This window comes from Leopardus geoffroyi, chromosome C2 (assembly GCF_018350155.1).
Source record: "Leopardus geoffroyi isolate Oge1 chromosome C2, O.geoffroyi_Oge1_pat1.0, whole genome shotgun sequence".
NCBI classification, from domain to species: Eukaryota; Metazoa; Chordata; class Mammalia; order Carnivora; family Felidae; genus Leopardus; species Leopardus geoffroyi.
Genome location: NC_059333.1, coordinates 74,471,925 through 74,489,292, shown reverse-complemented (window position 1 = coordinate 74,489,292; position 17,368 = coordinate 74,471,925). Strand labels below are relative to the sequence as shown.

The window sequence follows — 17,368 nt, the reverse complement described above, 5'->3', positions numbered from 1 at the left end:
AAATAGTAGATTATACTAAGGATTATTGAATTAGCGTCGAAAAGTGTTAGGTTTCGTGGTTCAAAGATTAACGGTTTCATGGTTAATGTTTTTGGAAGAATCTCTGTTTTATGGAAATACAAAATGAAATACATATACTCGTGATGTCTGGGATTTGCTTCAGAAGAATCCAGGGAGAGGAGGGGATCGAGATAAAGCAAATTGGCCAGGAGTTTGGTAAGTAATAAAGCGGGGCACCCGCTATTTATGTGTTTTTGTTACAGTATTCTTGGTACTCTTCTATGTGGTGAAACATTCTACAATAAAAAGGAAAAGGAAACCCAGTTGAGTCTGTGGGTTTGGCGAAGTGGTGGTCCCCTGAGGAAAGATTCTTCCCCGGGGTAAGACTATTGCCATGGAAAGGTTTGGGGAGTTACTCACCTCTTCTGTTTTGTTATCTGTAAAGTGGGGATTGGATAATAACACATGCCTCATGGGGCTGCTATGAATATTGAATAACTAAGATATAAGTAAAGCGTATACGACATGGCCTGAGTAACAAGGTAAGTACTGTAGGACGTTTGCTCTTATTACAGCGTATTAACCAGCCTGCAGTGCCTCACCACATCAACCAGAACTAAGTCTCCACAGAACTCCACACCTCACCAAGTGCCTTCACAGACACCACCTTTTTTGAGCTTCACAACTGCCCCTGGAGAGAAACACTGGTCTCATTCCCATTGGGCAGATGGGAAAACTAAGGCTCGGTTCATGGTGATGAAAGCCAGGTGATGGCCAAACCTGCACGAGGGTCAGGTGTGCTGACTCCATCCCACGGCCTCTCCAATGTTACAAGGCTGCCCCTTGGGGATGAGTCAGAGGATAAGATTAGATACTCAGTTTTACGTAATCAAAAGCTCGATGTTGTCTCCGCATGTTGCGAGACATTGGTCTCTGCATGTCTCTGCATGTTGTTGTCGTCCCCTTTCCCTGGCTGGGGAAGGCTGATCACACTCATTTGGAGCGGACGGATGACTCATAGCCCCAGCCTGGGCTGGAGGAGGCCACGGACCTTAGGCAGCCCCTCCAGGTAGAGTTTGGCCAGCCAGGCCTCCGTCCTGTGGTCAAGGAGCTTGTCACCGGCTGGGTCTAAGCATGGGTCTGCCAACAGGGCTAAGGAAATATAGCAGACAGGAGCCACCCCGAGGCCGTAACTCAGGAAGGAGACTTCCTCTGATCTCGAGGGGGTAAGGGGCAGGCAAGTGGGTCCCAAAACACTAGTCCAAGGTTTCAAAACTAGCTTCTCTCAAAGGGAGAAATCCTCGGGCAGCCGTATGGTTGATCCTGTTAGTGATTTCTTGCAAGAACAGGCCTGGAGGCTCTGGGCTCTTTGAATATACATTAATAATAATAATGAAGCCTACCATTTATTGAACGCTGGCATCGTGCCAAGCACCACAGACATATTTCTCATTCAGACATTCCTCATTTACAATACACTGTGGAGCAGGTATTTGTTTTTATTCAAACAAGGCAGAAGTTTAATTTTTTTTTTAATCTTTATTTATTTTTGAGAGAGAGAGAGAGAGAGAGAGAGAGAGAGTGCGTGTGGGGGAGAGGCAGAGAGAGAGAGGGAGACACAGAATCCGAAGCAGGCTCCAGGCTCCGAGCTGTCAGCACAGAGCCCGACACGGGGCTCGAACCCACGGACCGTGAGATCGTGACCTGAGTCGAAGCGGGACACCTAATCGACTGAGCCACCCAGGCGCCCCTATATTTAACCCACCATATACATGCACACCTACTCATGCGTTTGGCATATATATATATATATATATATATACATACATAAAACCCCACAGCTCGTTGTTTTTATGAAAATAGGATCATACCTTGTTCAGCAACTTTTTTCATATATTCATCTATCTTGTTTCCAACCCTGTGCATATAAACATGTGAGAGACCAGAAGGAAACCTGGAATAAGCAAGAAAGGTTACTGGATGTCTCTAAGAGAAAAGTACGTATTGTTGAGAGCACACTCTTTGAACCTCTGAGTTCATTCTACAGCTCTGTAAGTGGTAGGGGACAGGGGACACACAGCAGTTCTTGACTGTGGACACACAAATGAGCCAGGCAACCTTCCCCTGTGCAAGCAAGGCCAGTTCAGTGTGTCCATTGGAAAATGCATTTCAAGTTTTCTCACCTACACGTGTCTGTTTTTTGGGTTCTCCTTTGAACCAACTGTAACATCTCTCTAGTTCATTCAATGGTAAGTGAAAATCTTTCACGGGTGTTCATTTGTTATCTGTTTGAGAGCTGTAATTTTACATCCTTTGGAAATCCTCTTTCCACAGCAGGCATTACTTTTATTGTAGAGATGGGGGAATTGACGTTTAGTAAAATAAGCCAATGCTCAAGGTAACACTGTTGGTAAATAGCAGAATTTGGATTCAAAGTCATGTCTGTCCATCTCTAAAGCGACCGTGCAATCCTGCCTGGATGGATAACTTTAAAGGAGCAAGTACTAGCTACACGCCAGGTACCAGTCTAGGTATTTTAGATGTGCTAACTCATTGAACCCTCCCTGTAACCTATGAAGCCACTGTGGCTTTGTTATCGCCACCCGACACCCCATAGAAAGGAAAGCAAGCTGTGCACAGAGAGGTCAAGCAGCCAAAGTGGGATACAGAGCTGGGCACCAGAGCTGACGCTCTTAGCCACTACGTGTCCCTCCCAGCTCCTCTCTCTATCTGTGTTCTGGTAAACTGAAGCCACCCCAGTCAGTCATTTGGATGATTATCGGTAAAATAACATTGCCACGAAATTTCGGTCTTGAAAGAAGCCAGAGGCAGGTGTATTCATTTCCCATGGCTGCCGTATTGAAGTGCCCAAAACTGGGTGGCTTAAAACAACAGAAATATATTCCTTCACGATTCTGGAGCCTGGAAGTCTGAAACCAAGGTGTTGGCCGAGGCACGCGCCCTCCGATGGCTCTAGGAGAGAATCTTTCCTTGCTTCTGCTAGCTTCTCGCATGTGCCCAGAATCCTCGGCGTTCTTTGGCTTATAGATGCGTCCTTCCAATCCTCTGTCTTCACATGGCATTCTCCTTGTGTGCCTCTGTGTCTCCACAGCGTCTTCCCTCTGTGCCCATCCGTCTGTGTGTCCCCATTTCCCTTCTTACAAGGATACCAGTTGGGTTGAATGAGGGCCTGCCTATAGTCTTCACCTTAACTTGGTTAAATCTGCAAAGACCCTATTTCCAAATCAGGTCACATTCCCAGGTACTGAGGGTTAAGATTTCAATGTATCTCTTTTGTTGGGGCTGAGGGGACACAATTCAGCCCGCAACAGGCACCACACTGGAGGTTACCCCTCCTAAAGTGTCTCCGGACCATGCTAGTCGCACGAGAAGCTCTATAGAGAAAAGGTTCCTGTGGTCTCACAAATGTGGAAAAGCCACACCCTGCCTGTAGATTCCCCTGCGGTGATCCTTAGGGAAATTCACACACCTCACGTGACCCTAAGACCACGGAGGCCTAGTCTCGTATTGTGACCCTGCAATTTCTTGAATGTGTGACCTTGGGCAATTTATTTTCCTGTCTGGCCTTCAGTGTGCTCATCAGTAAAATGGGAGTGAAAATTCCTAATTGGTTACTTACGGTAGGTTGACCAGTATCACCAACAGACCCCAAAAAGTATAATGGCTTGGAAACAATAGGATATGTTTCTTTCTTGCTCGGGACTAAGCAAGGAACACGCTGGCCGGGTAGTCTTTCTCCACACAGGCATTCTGGAACCATTTTACATCTGTGGCTTCCAAGGGCATCTGGGGATGGTCCCCGTCCCTTCCCCCCACCCCCCCTTGAGGGCAAGGTAGAGGGCTTGGAGAGTGCTGCTGGGGAGCTTTTCACGGGCCGGGCTCTGTATGGAGCAGCTCACTTCTGTTCGTGTGCCACTGGTCAGAACCCAGTGCTGTGACTGCCACTAACTGTAGACGGGGGTGGAGAACGGGGTTCCTGGAGGAGCGGGTTATTTCCCAGCAGGACCTCAGCCCTGAAGAAACGGCAGGAGGAACTTCTGGCTGAAAATGAGCCATCTCTGCCACCCTTACCTCACAGGTGCATTCTGAGGATTAAGTGCCGCTTTTGACATATGCAAAGTCCTTAGCATCACACACAACTAAACAAATGGCAACAGTTTAAAAATGAAAAGGAGACGAAGAGGAAGCCCCTTGAGAGATGGAATAAGAGACCGGCCCTGGGACGCGACAGAAGTGTGGGACCCTCCTCGCTGCTCTTCCCAAGGCATCCCGGGGCTGCTGGCCGGTGTGTGGCAGGGAAAGGGGAGCAGAGGCCCTCGGGGTGTCATTCAGCCCCGAGCAGCTCCCCCCTCCCCCCCCCCCCGTTTCCTTTCCCACCAGATGGAGAAGCCTGTGCTCCAGAGTCTTGACAGCCTCAAGGCTTCCTGGCGGTGGCCCCCAGAACTGCAAACCCCACCTTCCTGTCTTTGCGGAGCCAGCTGAGGGGTGGGCAGCACGCCAGGCCCCCGCGGCAGCCCCTGGAGCACACGCCAGTTGCAGACTCTCAGGATGCTGGAGGGAGGGAACGGGCTCTCACCAGATCACCGTAGCCACGGCCTCACTTGCAAAGGACTCCAGACACCCACAGCCGGCGCTTTGTCCCGCTCCCGGCTTCCCCCGCTACCTGGCCACACAGCACAGATGAGAAGTGACCATCTCCAGACCTCCCGCCCTCCGGACTCCATTGGTCCTCAAGGTGCCTCAAAGAATGCACCTTTTCATTTTAAGTCCGCATTGATTATTAAGCTGTACCTCACATCATGTCCCCAACCCCTCAACATGAACGCGGTTCCAACAGATGTCCCCCACAGCCCCTCCCCACCTTTCTCGAATGTAAATAAGCTTCTCAAGCTGCCATCCGTATATACACACAACTCTGCTTTCGGCTCTTCCCGCTCTGCTTTGTATACACTTTCCCATGGATCTGGGTCATCGTGGTGTTGAGTATCTCACAGGGCTGCAAAAAAATATGGACGACGTATTTTGCTTGAGACTCTTAATACCCAGAACATCTGGGTGATGATGCTCAGACAACTGGAGAGATTCTTGCTGATGCTGCAAGTCTCCAAGTGCAAGTTCCCTTGCAGGCAGAAAATGCTGGATTTTGCATCTGTTCGCAAGAACATGGGTTTGCTCAAGCCCAGTGGACCGTGGGGTGTGACAGTGATTTCTTCCTTGCAAGTGGCATGACCTCCAGGAGTTGCCGTTGGCCGCCGTCGCAAGTACAGTCCAAATTTATTGGCTTTGATGCCCGCCCGGTTCCCTGTGTAAATTAAAATGTGACATTATTACACCCTCCAACAGCCCACTGGTGACCTTTAGCACACTCCCCCCTCCGCAGCCATTATTCAGCATAATTTGACTGGTTGGAGGCAAGTTGGGGGAGTGGGGAGGGCTGGGAGGGGGCAGGGACAGGCAGAGTCCAAATTAGAAACAGATTTAAAGAGCATTTGCAGGGAATTAGGCAGTGGGCCAGGAGTGCTTGCTGGCAGCATGTGTAACCCCTCTTTAGGGACTGTCAGCTCCTCCTAGGTTTCCACAGCGGATGTGTCCCGGCCAGAGCGCAGCTGGGTTTCAGTTGTCAAATCCACAGCCAAGACATCTGAGAAGGAGGCGGAGTGCCTGTGTGCACACGTGTGTACGCGCCCAGGCCACACTCTCACACACACACACACACGCACGGCCCCGAGGACACTCCCAGCACAGTCCCACACACGCACACCTACAAAGGTTCACGCTGAGTTGTCCACGCACTCCCGACACGACAGACAGATGCAGGTGCACGCGAAGAGAATCAGGACAGACACACACACTGACGTGTGTGCGAACAGACTTGGGCTGTGCCCCTGCCGACACCTCCTAAGAGGAATCCCAGAGCAGGTTTATTAATCCACGCCCCCTTGCCCCTCCCCAGAATGTCTGTGTGACGTTGGCTTAGCCCTTCAACCTCTCTGAGCTTCTGTATCTTTGACTATAAAGTGAAAGAAGGCAGCCGTGACCGTTGGAGTGAGATCATAAAGGTGAACACCCAGGTAAACCATGCAGTGGCATTCAGGTGTGAAACATGGTGAGGACCGGGGTGGTGGTGACAGTGATGAAGAGAACAAGCCCTTGGTCCACATCCTCTCTAGAGGGAGCATAAAGAGCTCACTGACTTGATGCTTACATTGTTATAAAAGAGTGAGAAGAGCTTTGCATCATGTGGGGAATGGGGCAAAGAAAGACCAAGAGCCCCTGTGGCCGGAGGAGGGCAGGATGCACCATGCCCCGCGCCCGGCATGCACCTCTCTGTGGCTCTCCGCTGCCCGGGAGGCCTGGCCATGGGCTCGTGGATCAGAATTCTCTGCTCTCCCATCTCCCTCCCTCCGTGTGCCTACTGTTCCCACCAAGGTCCTTCACATCAGCTCGTCCTGCATCCACACCCTTGGTGAGGAAGATCTTCCCTTCTCTCCTCTCCGTCCTTACCCTTGGGGTTCTCCTCTCCAGCCACCCTCATTCCCAGAGCCCCACCCACCTTGAGTCCCTCCAGGTTCTGATCAACCTCACCTGCCTTTTCCTAGAAACCTACTATGTACCAACAAGTCTCCGTTCTGGGTGCTGCGGGGCTGGGAGAGGGTGGTAAGACATGAATTAGATGTCACCCCTGCCCCACAGGGTTCACAGCCCAGCACAGAACACAATAGAGACCCAGTCAGCAAATGTCAGAAGAGGGCACGGCACTAGATAGACCCTGGGAGATCAAAAAACACCAAAGCACACCCTACTGTGTGGGACAGGACACTCTATACCAAGTGACCCAACGTAGGGCAAGAACCAGAATGGGTGACACCAGTTCCTGAAAACAAACTTCTTTAAGGAGCTGGTCCCAAGACTCATAGACCCCACTGCACATCAGATTTCCCCAGTGCCAAAATCCAGACGGATTGGGCGGTGGTGATAGGGGAGGGACTAGAGACATAAGGGTGGCAAGGTGTTAGGCACAGCAGCAGGCTTTTCTAGACCTTCATTTAGTCAATAAATATTTAAGGAGCGCCTCCTACTCGTGAACTGCTGGGGACGCAATGATAAGTAAGACACAGACCCTGATTCGAGGAGCTCAGTGTCCAGAAAGAGAACACTTAGTGCACAAACAAGCAATGCCAGTGCAGGGGGATATGTGCTCTAGAGGAACGGGCTGGGCGTGTGGGGCTCTGGGGCACGGAGGAGCCATCTCATTCAGACAGGAGGACGAGAAAAGGCTCCCAGAGGGGTGGGCACACAGGGGGCCAGAAGGAGTTCAGATGGGTGCCAGCTGGAGCGAGCGCAGAGTGAGACTAGAGAGATCATCGTGGAAGGTCTAAGCAGCTCACTCACTCTCTCATTCACTGATTCAACAAGTATTATCAGCAGCCATGTGTCAGGCCCTATGCTGGGTGCCGAGACTGTGATAGGGAGCTAGACTGGCACAGGAGGGCTGAGCTGAGGTTGTAGCAGTGTGGTTGGAGAGGAATCTATAGCTTTGAGAAATTGACCATCAACTTTACTTGGATAGTGGCAGAGAGGGAGGAGGAATGATTTAAGGTGATTCTCAGGTTCCTAGCTCGGTGCTGAGTGGGAGGTGCCCTTCTGTGCAGGGGGAAGGGGACACACACAGGGAAGCAGCTGAGGAACTGGGGAAATGATGCGTCTGCACTGGTCTTGCCCGTTTGCAGGGCCAATGAGACAGTGGCAATACTCAGCACCTAACTCGGGCTGGTCACCACCCAGACGGGAGTAAAGCCCCAGCTGAACATACGGGGAGCATTGGAGAAGGTGGCAAGAGATTAGCCAGTTGTCTGGGGCCCAGCTCAGAAGGGTAGGGTTTCAGACGGTGTTCTAGTCCCAGAGTTGAACTAGAGTGCTAAAGGCAAAACGTCAGTTCATTCCAGGTCTTCAGCTATTGGAATTGTGCTACCAAAACAAGCCCCAGCCCCCTCCGGTCGAGGAACTCTCTGGATGCAATCAGCATGGCTTAGGAAGCTGGGGAAGGAGCCGGCACCCACACGGGACAGTCTTTCATGTGTTAGGTCTGTTCCCCACAGCACTCAGCACAGAGCTGGGCGGATAGTAAGTGCTCAATAAATACTCTGCTAGGAGCAAGTAGACACGTAGCAGAAAGCAAGAGTCTCACAGTGACAAGTGCAGCACTGACCTCATCCGGGCCCCTCCCTGCGGGGTCTTTTGGTCACATTAGGAGAAAGCCCCATTTGCTTATCATCCTCCATAAAGATGGCAGCTTTTAGTGCCTACCTCTACCCTTCTGGAGCGGAGGTCAGAGGCTTGACACTGACACCCTTTGAAACCTCAGACGTTAGCCCTGCAATCGGATTCCCTAAAATACTGCCACTTTGATGAAGTCCAGGCTGGCTTGCTTAAAATAAATACCCAGACATCACAAATCAAACTGAGATTTAGGACCTGGAATAAAGGAGAAGAAACAGCCAACCCAAGACATCAGAAGAGCATTTCAGTGCGAAAGCTCACCTCCCTTGGACCAGGCCTCGTTTGAGTAGGTCAGTTTCAAACGTTTGCACCGAAGGATGACTGTTTAATCAGCAGAAAGGACAACGTGGAAACCTGGAGTGACAGGATCCTAATTTTTTTTTTTTTTCCTACTAAAAAGCTAAAAAGCAGCTGGGCGTTCACAGTTTGGGAGGCACCTCACCCAACTGCAATTGCCAGACTGAGGTACGGATCATCAGTGCCAGCAGGGCCCTGTTCAAAAGCATCCCCTCCTCCATGGCGGTGACCTCTCCGAAGCTTCCAGCTAGCTGCTCCTGCAATTCACTAGTGTCCCGGGCACAGGGCCAGTGCATTTCCTTTAATCCCAGCGCCACCCTTAGTGACGTGGCTCAGTGGACCCCTAGGGCTGCAGAAGAGGCAGCTGAGAGGGAGGGCCTCGGAGCCAAGATCTCCAGCTCCGTGGGCAAAGCTGAGTCCGACTCCACCTCTGAAGTTGTCCCTCATCTGTGCTGTGGATGCAAACTGTGAGCGAACGCCACCCCATCTGCCTAATTTCTCTTTTGAAACATTTTATTTATTTTTAATTGTTTCAATGTTTATTTGTTTTTGAGACAGAGAGCACACGTGAGTTGGGGAGCGGGGCAGAGAGGGAGACACAGAATCGGAACCATCAGCACAGAGCCCGACGCGGGGCCCGAACCCACAAACTGTGAGATCATGACCTGAGCCGAAGTCGGACGCTTAAGCGACTGAGCCACCCAGGCGCCCCATCTGTATTTCTCTTCAAATAGAAAAATATCTTGTTTCTTGTCATGCCTGTCACTGTCTGAGGAGCAGGCTTCTCTAGAGTAAATTATATGTATGCTGTGTAAACAAAAAAGGTATTAGAGAAATGCCAATATACAGAGGCAGGGGTTCAATCAAATAAATATACCATACTTCTGGTTCCCAGATAGTGAAACATTGGCTCGAATTTATTCTAAGATAAAACCTGATACTGTAAAATATACTCTAATGAATACATCACACAGAATATTTGTTTTTCAAAATGAGGAAAAATAGATTCTCTTATCAAATACTTGGAGTTTGCAATAGATTCGTATTAAAATAGGAAACTTAATATTTTTTCAGTTCCTGAACAGTGAAAGCAGTGGGAAAAGCATGGGAAAAAACGAATCACAAAAAATCTCTCTTCCCAGATGCCAGGTCAGGAATATCTCCCCTGGAACCTGAGATGATGAAGTTGTCACAGAGATATAAAATATGAGAAAAATATAAACAACTAAGAAATAGACCAAATGTGGCCCCTCCTAGAATGAAGTGAGCAGTCGGGCCTGTGCTGCATGCCCGAAGGGTGTGTGGTCCCTGCCTGGCCGAGAATAGAAGCAGCCGCCACCAGCCGGTGGCCGCCACCGGGATGGGAGTGGGACCGGTGGACTTCCTGCCTTTTGGTCGGACAGGCTGCCTTCCTGAATTACTAGGTCTAGGAAGCGGTGTTGACAAGGGTGGGGGGAGACGGGGGAGAAGTCACACGTGTCACCTAAAACCCCCTCCCAGCCTTCCTCCTAGCTGCCGCCGCGCTTCCCCTCCTACAGACCAGTTACCTAATCTGCACCACACGGAGATGGTATCTGGGACCTCTAACGGCTCTGAAATGCCACAGTTCTGTAACTCAGATTCAAAACCAGTTGTATGTCATCGGAAAAAGCTCAGCCCCGACTCCCAGGTTGCTCGATGTCATGGGTAATACGCCAAGTGTCGTGGTCAAGGACTCCAACAATGGCTTTCTGTGATGAACACTTAGCATGTACTCGGCCCATGTGGGCATGACTAGCACCCACGAGAAGACAGAACACACCCAAGGCACAGTAGCCCCCCCAAGCAACCCCTGGGGTGTTCAACCCCCAACCCCAGTCTCTGTCCATCCCACCACACTGGACACTGGACTCTTTCTGGAGGTTAAGGCGAGGCACACGTAAGGGTCCTTCTGCCTCACACCCCCTTCCACTGGCAGCACTGGGAGAAACAGTTACTCCTGACCTTCCGTCTCCCCAGGGGAGGGTGATATGCCTGACTGGTAAGTCAGGGAGAACCCACGCCTGCCGGATCCTACTCCTCGGCCTCTCAGACCGGGGCTGGGCTGGGCCAGTATATCCAAAAAGTATCATTTCAACATGTGCTCAAGCGTCACATGTGGCTACTGGCCACTGTCCTGGCCAGTGCAACCTTAGAGGCTGACCCACCCACCTCCCGGACTCCGGCTTGAACATTTCCGGGGGCAGAGAGGTCCCCACCTTCTGAATCACTCCAGTTACTTGGTGGCTGCCTCTGGTTGCCAGAAACCTCTTCATATCATGCTGAAATCTGCCTCCCTACAATTCCCCATCTCAGTACAAGCCACGCCTTCTGGACTACCTTTCCCCCATGGTGGCTCTTCTGGCGTTTAAAGACAGTGGACCCACCCTCCTTGGTCCCCAGCGTCTGGCTCTTATCAGGGTTAAATGGCCCCTGTTACTTTAGTTCTTCCTCACACGACTTCGTTTCTTGGCTCCTCACGGGCTCATCCTCTATTGGACCCCCGTCTGCCACTGAACTCACGTCTGTCTCTCTGAAAGTCAGAATGGGTCACATTCCCCCAGAAAGTTCCTCAGCCTCTTTCAAGTACCCAGATCCCTCTTTCCCGGCTCCTGCCTCCCTGAGTCACTGCCCAACATCGGTATTGCTTGGTGGGACACAGCTTCTGGTTTTTCCTCACTGGAGAACACTATATTTATATCTGCCATGGGCACCTGTTGTTTTTTGACTACCCACTATCCAATCTGCCTAATTTAGAAGAATCCCAAAATAGGGGAGAGGCACAGCCCCACCCGCTGTGGCGGAGGCCGAAGGGGAACAGACATTCACCCTCCACACTTCAAGGCATCCAGTCTATCACGGGTTCATGCCTGAGCTTTTGAATCCGACAGCGAAGCCTGAAAACAGAGGTTTCTGAGATTTATTTATGATGGTGGTGGCAGTCAAGAGTCCCGAGAAGAGGCAACAAGTGTCCTGAGATGGTGGCATCATGGGCAAGAACCTACTTCTGTTGCCTGCAAACAAGGCCCCGATTGGCAAAAGAACCACAGACAGACGGTGCTCTGTGAACACAGGCTGCGCCTCGGGCAAGTCGTCTTCCCTCCTCAGCCTCTGTTTGAGTGGGTCCATCTGAGCCGCACCCTTCATTCCTGAGTGTTTCGCACATTCTTCCTGATGGTTGAGAGATGTGGCCGAAAGTGAAATGGAGGGAGGTCCAGAATATCAGACAGAGCCCTCGCTCCCAGTTCTTCGAAACAGTTCTCCAGAAGTAACTGAGTTCATGGCCTGAGTCCAAGGCCATGCACACTGGATGAAAATGCAAACCTCACCATGGCAGGGCTTTTTGTGTCTCCCTGTATTTCCCCACTCCAAATCCACCTGGGGCTCTGAACTCCAAACCGTTTTCCAAATCGAAGCCAAGTTTGAGATGAGAATTCTCGTGCCTTTCTCTGCTATCACCAGGGATGACTGCTCCCATGGCCACCTTGGAGGAGAGCCCCGAGGCTCTGGACGTATGGCGGCAGAGAACAGCACAGGTCTTGGAGTCAGGACAACCTGGGTCCTCACCACAGCTCGAGACCACTGATGTTGAGGGACCCCGGGCCAATGGCTCCCCTTTGCTGGGTCTCAGGTTTTCCACATGGAAAACAAGGCAGAGAGTGATTTTTGAGGTTCCTCTCAATTCTGATCCTCTGTGACCCTGAATGCCTTACTGTTTTTTCCACTTCTTTCTGTCTTCGATACTAAAACTTTACAAGTTTCTGAAGGGATAAACAAAATACGATATATCCATACCGTGGAGTATCATTCGGCCGTAAAAAAGAATAAAGTTGATACAGGCTCCAGTAAAGACAAACCTTGAAAACATTAGGCTAAAAGAAAGGAGCCAATCACCGAAAACCACATAAGGCATGCTTTTCAGAATAGGCACATTTACAGGGACCTGAAGTAGACTAGTGGTTGCCTAGAGCTAGCAGCGAAGGGGTGCTCACTGACAAGAGACACAGGATTTCTTCTTAGGGTGATGAAAATGTTCTAAAACGGACGAGGGTGATGGTTGCACCACGCTCCAAACTTACACAGTATCTTGAATTTAAAATGAAATATATTTATAATCCAACAATTCTATGTTGTTTGGTTTTTCCGGTTTCTCCTTTGGTCAATTAGCCAAAATTAATAGGTCTGTTTGAATGTAACGTCTTTAAAGCTGCCCCTTCTCGAAAGGTCAAATTAGCAGGCTAAAAGGATCCGAAAAAGGAAGGATGGGGTCTGACAAATTCCTGCACTTGAGTGCAGAGAGTTTGCTGGGAGTAGCTTCTCTTGTCTCCGGACTTTTTATCAGACTCTGACACATCCTCATCTGAAGAAGAAATACAGGGGCACCTGGGTGGCTCAGTTGGTTGGGCGTCCGACTTCAACTCAGGTCATGACCTCACGGTCTGTGGGTTCGAGCCCCACATAGGGCTCTGTGCTGACAGCCCAGAACCTGGAGCCTGGTTTGGATTCTGTGTCTCCCTCTCTCTCTGGCCCTCCCCTGCTCATGCTCTCTCTGTCTCAAAAATAAATAAAAACATTAAAAAAAATGTTTTTTTTAAAAGAAATACAGAAAAGTGCCCACCATACTTGAATGTGCACACCAATCACCTAGGGATCTTATTAAAATACAAATTCTAGGGGCACCTGGGTGGCTCAGTCGGTTAAGCATCCGACTTCGGCTCAGGTCATGATCTCACAGTTTGTGAGTTTGAGCCCTGCGTTGGGCTCTGTGCTGACAGCTCGGAGCCTGGAGCCTGCTTCGGATTCTGTGTCTCCCTCTCTCTGCCCCTCCCCAGCCCGTGCTCTATCTCTCTCTCTCTTAAAAATAAACATTAAAAAAATTTTTTTTAATAAAATAAAATACAAATTCTAATTTAGTAGGTCTGGGGTGGGGCCCAGAGTCACCATTTCTAACCAGCTCCCCAGTGCTGCCCGTGCTGCTGGCCTGTGAGGCACACTTCAAGTTGCCAGGCTCCGAGGTCGCACAGTCTGGTGTGGCTGTGGGTCACTTGCCTTATGACTGATCGGAACTCAGATACGGTGTGCGTATGGAATGGAAGTGATGTAAGTGGGAAATAGACACTGGATTTTATAGACTGAGTAACGAAAGAATGTGAAATAATTTTTCTATTGGTTGTTTGTTGAAATAATGTTTTGGATTTTCTATATTAAATAAAATGTATTATTATTTTTTAATTACAAGTTTTATTTGTGGATGATACCAGTAGTCCCCTGCCCCCCACCATTATTCATTTTCTCTTCTTCCTTAATAATAGATTTTCAGCTGGCTCATGGGGGTCACTGGAAACAAAGACTACATTCCCACCTGAAGAAGAAGGAGAGGAAGAAGAGGAAGAAGAAGAAGGAAGGGGGGGGGGGGGAGGAGGAAGAGGAGGAGAGGAAGAAGAAAACTACATTCCCCAGTTTCCCTTGCAGCTAGGTGGGGCCACATGACCAATCACCACATAGAATGAATGGGAAAGAATCATCTGGCTTCCAAGAGCTTTCTTAAGAAATTACCTAGGTGCAGGGTGCTTGGGTGGCTCAATCTGTTTAGCGTCTAACTTTGGCTTAGGTCAGGATCTCGCGGTTTGTGAGTTCAAGCCCCACATTGGGCTCAGCGCTGGTGGAGCCTGCTTGGGATTCTCTCTCTCTCTCCCTCTCTGTCTGCCCCTTCCCCACTTGTGCTCCCTCTCTCAAAATAAATAAATTAACTTAAAAAGAAATTACATAGGTGCATTCTTTCCTCCTTCTCCTTTATTCCTTCTTCCATCCTGCTGCCCAGAATGCAGAGATATTGCCATCTCGGGCCCTGAGTTCAAGGCCATGCACAGTGGATCAAAATGCAAACTTCATGATGGCAGAGATTTTTGTGTCTCCCCATATTTCCCCCGCTGCTGTAATGCCAGTGCCTAATTGATGCTGAATAAATATTTGCTGACTGACTGATTAAAGAAATGAATGAAGGGACAAGTTTGGGTGTCCGATATACTAGGGAGGTGATTCAGCCCCATACCACCCACCTGGACTTTTACACGAGAGAACCAAACTTATACCGTGTTTAAACCCAAACCTAATCCTAATCAATACAATATGAAAAAATCCTTAACTGATTTATGCCATGGAAGGTTTACGTGAAATGCTAGGCTAAACCTCAGTAAATCGAATCACATTCTCAATGCTGCGTGATGTTCTTCTTTTCAGTGTTGCAGATTAGTCTACACTGCCAAAATGCATTCTTTTGTTTGTGTAATAAGTTGAGGTTTCAATATTTCAAGTTTCTAAAATTAAGCTATGCCTCTCACAGTTCTTTCTTACTTACAATTCAAAGCATTGTAGAAATCCAACACAGCAATAGTTTTTCCTAACGGCCCTAGAGTACAGGTGAGTTAGCATCAAAAAGAAGCATTTTGTAAGATAACGAGGAGCTAATTTCCTTTCCAGATTAAGGGAAAATCTTCCATCTCGTTCTCTGTCCCTTATACTTCACTGTTTCTAAACCCAACAGGAATTTTACATCAGAGAGGTTAGTAATAGCAGATTTGAAGCAAAAACAAATGGCTTTCTTATTTTTGAAAAAAAATCATTTCTTTGCATGTGCCCAAGTTTTCAGCCCTACTGATGTCTGAGAAGAACTGAGCCTTTATACAATGCTCTGCAAAAGAAAAGAAAAGAAAAGAAAACAAAACAAAACAAAACAGTCTCTGTAGCTTTGGACAAGACAGCAGAGTACTTAATTCTGGTATGCAAACCGGTGAGGACGAAGGTTCCATCAACACTGTATGGGGCCCCATGTCCTAGTTCCCTATGCTCAGAAGAAAGGATTTCAATAAGCCCTGAGTGGGTAGCAGGTTAGACTAGGGTGGAGAGGAGAGGGGCGAGTAGAGTGGGAAGAAAACCAACACAGACTGGGCCTGGTGTTTGCACTTGGACCCTTCCCAAGGACAAGGATGAGTTACAGTTACCCATCAGCAGGATGGCAAGCACAACACCCATGTGATTTTTTTTCGCCCTTCCAATTCCCTCGCCTGGAAGCCCCATTCTTCATTCCAGACTCACCAGGCTTTGAAGTTGTCAGGAGGCCATGTATCAGCTGCCGGTCATGTCGGATTCATGAGTGGTCACTCGGGGACAGGTTTTGCTGGAGGTTCCAGCTGCTGGAAGGAGCCTTCTGTTCTGTAACACTAGAGGAATTCTGGAAGGAGAATTTAATCAAATGGCATCCTTACTGCCCACAACACTATTCTCCAGGACTGGAAGCCTCATGTTTGCTGTTACCGAGTTGACCCATAAACACAATGTCTGGATATTTCTAGACAGAAATTGTCTGATATGTAAGTTCCCTGATTTCAGCTGAAAAAAAAAAATTAAATATGCCAATGGTACAGATTTGCCCAGAGCTAAGTTCCAAACTAGAACTGAGTGACAAGCCTTTAAAAAATGTGTTTAAAAACTCTGAGGCCACAGGATACTATTTAGTGATTGATTTGTGATATCCTGGACAGAATCGGAGTGCTGGGGTGTGAGCAGAATGGAGCGGGTAACAACATAAAAAAAAAAAAAAAAAAAATGCAACAGATGAGACTGCCCATAGTGAGGTCCACCCAAGAGGCTAGAACACGTGGCAAAGAATGCTGGGAGATGAGGCTGGAAAGACCAAAGGAGATCAATGGACTTTGGCCTACCAGCAGTGGGGGACCATTGAAGATTTCAGAAGCCAGATTTGTATTTTGAAACGTAAATCTAACAGCAAAGTGGTTACACAGACGAGGTAGGGAGCCACCGGAAGCAGCTATAACACAGGTGATAGACCCTGAACAGGCAAGGGCATGCAGAAGAGGGGAAGGTGACTGCTTTGGTGCACACTGGTCTTGGGGTAGGAGGGAGCCAGCCAGATGCAGATGACCTTCAGGTGTCCACCTTGGCATCTGTGGAGACGGAGAGGAAAGCGCAGCTTGGGAGGTGGATGGTGGAGACGAGTTCTGTTGTTGATAGTGACTTTGGGATGCCACATAAGGGACACCTCTGCAAAACTGCCTGGGTTTACATAACCCTACCTTTTCCTGGCTAAAGGATATCTTTCCATTTATTCTCACGATATCCTCTCTGTGTGTCAGACAGGAGACAATACTGAGGCCCCATCTGGAACCTGACCCCGAGCACAGAGAGCGTTCAGCAGGAACACCATGTCCCTCCAGGTAGCAATGGCCACCATTTCTTCAGCACAAGTTACGTGCCCAAGCTTTCAGGGCTAAGAAGTAGCGGAATTGGTGTTCAAATCAGGCCTACCAATTCTCCTCAATGAGATTATACTCAACCATATTGTATAGCTTCCAGCTGAGGATCAGAATCGAAACCTAACCGGTTCTATAATGGCTTCATTTGCAAACTCCTTCGGACATTCCACTCATTGAATTAACTAACAATGAACTCCGTTAAGCACAAGGTATAAACACAGTCAACCCAACACTGATGCCAGGAGTAGGGAGAGTGCTTGTAGTTGTGTAAGAACAAGAGTCTCTGTCTTCAGGGAGTTCAAAAGCAGAGATCCGTGAACTACAGCCTGGGTGCAAAACCTAGCTCACTGCCGGTTTTTGTGAATAAAGCTTTATTGGAACACAGCCACGCCATTTGTTTACACACTGTCTATGGCTGCTTTTGCACCACAATGGCAGAGTTGGGCAATTGCTACAGAGACCAAGTGGCCCGTAACTTA

The 17,368-nt window shown here is 48.9% G+C and overlaps 1 long non-coding RNA gene across 1 annotated transcript; it reads right to left on the bottom strand.

The window, feature by feature from the left end:
• Nucleotides 1-4,916: 4,916 nt before the first annotated feature.
• Nucleotides 4,917-15,946, bottom strand: LOC123576114. The gene is made up of 2 exons (XR_006701171.1): nt 15,712-15,946; nt 4,917-5,323 (listed from the first exon to the last, which is right to left on the bottom strand). It is a non-coding gene; the product is annotated as an uncharacterized LOC123576114 (long non-coding RNA).
• Between the last annotated feature and the right edge of the window lie 1,422 nt (nt 15,947-17,368).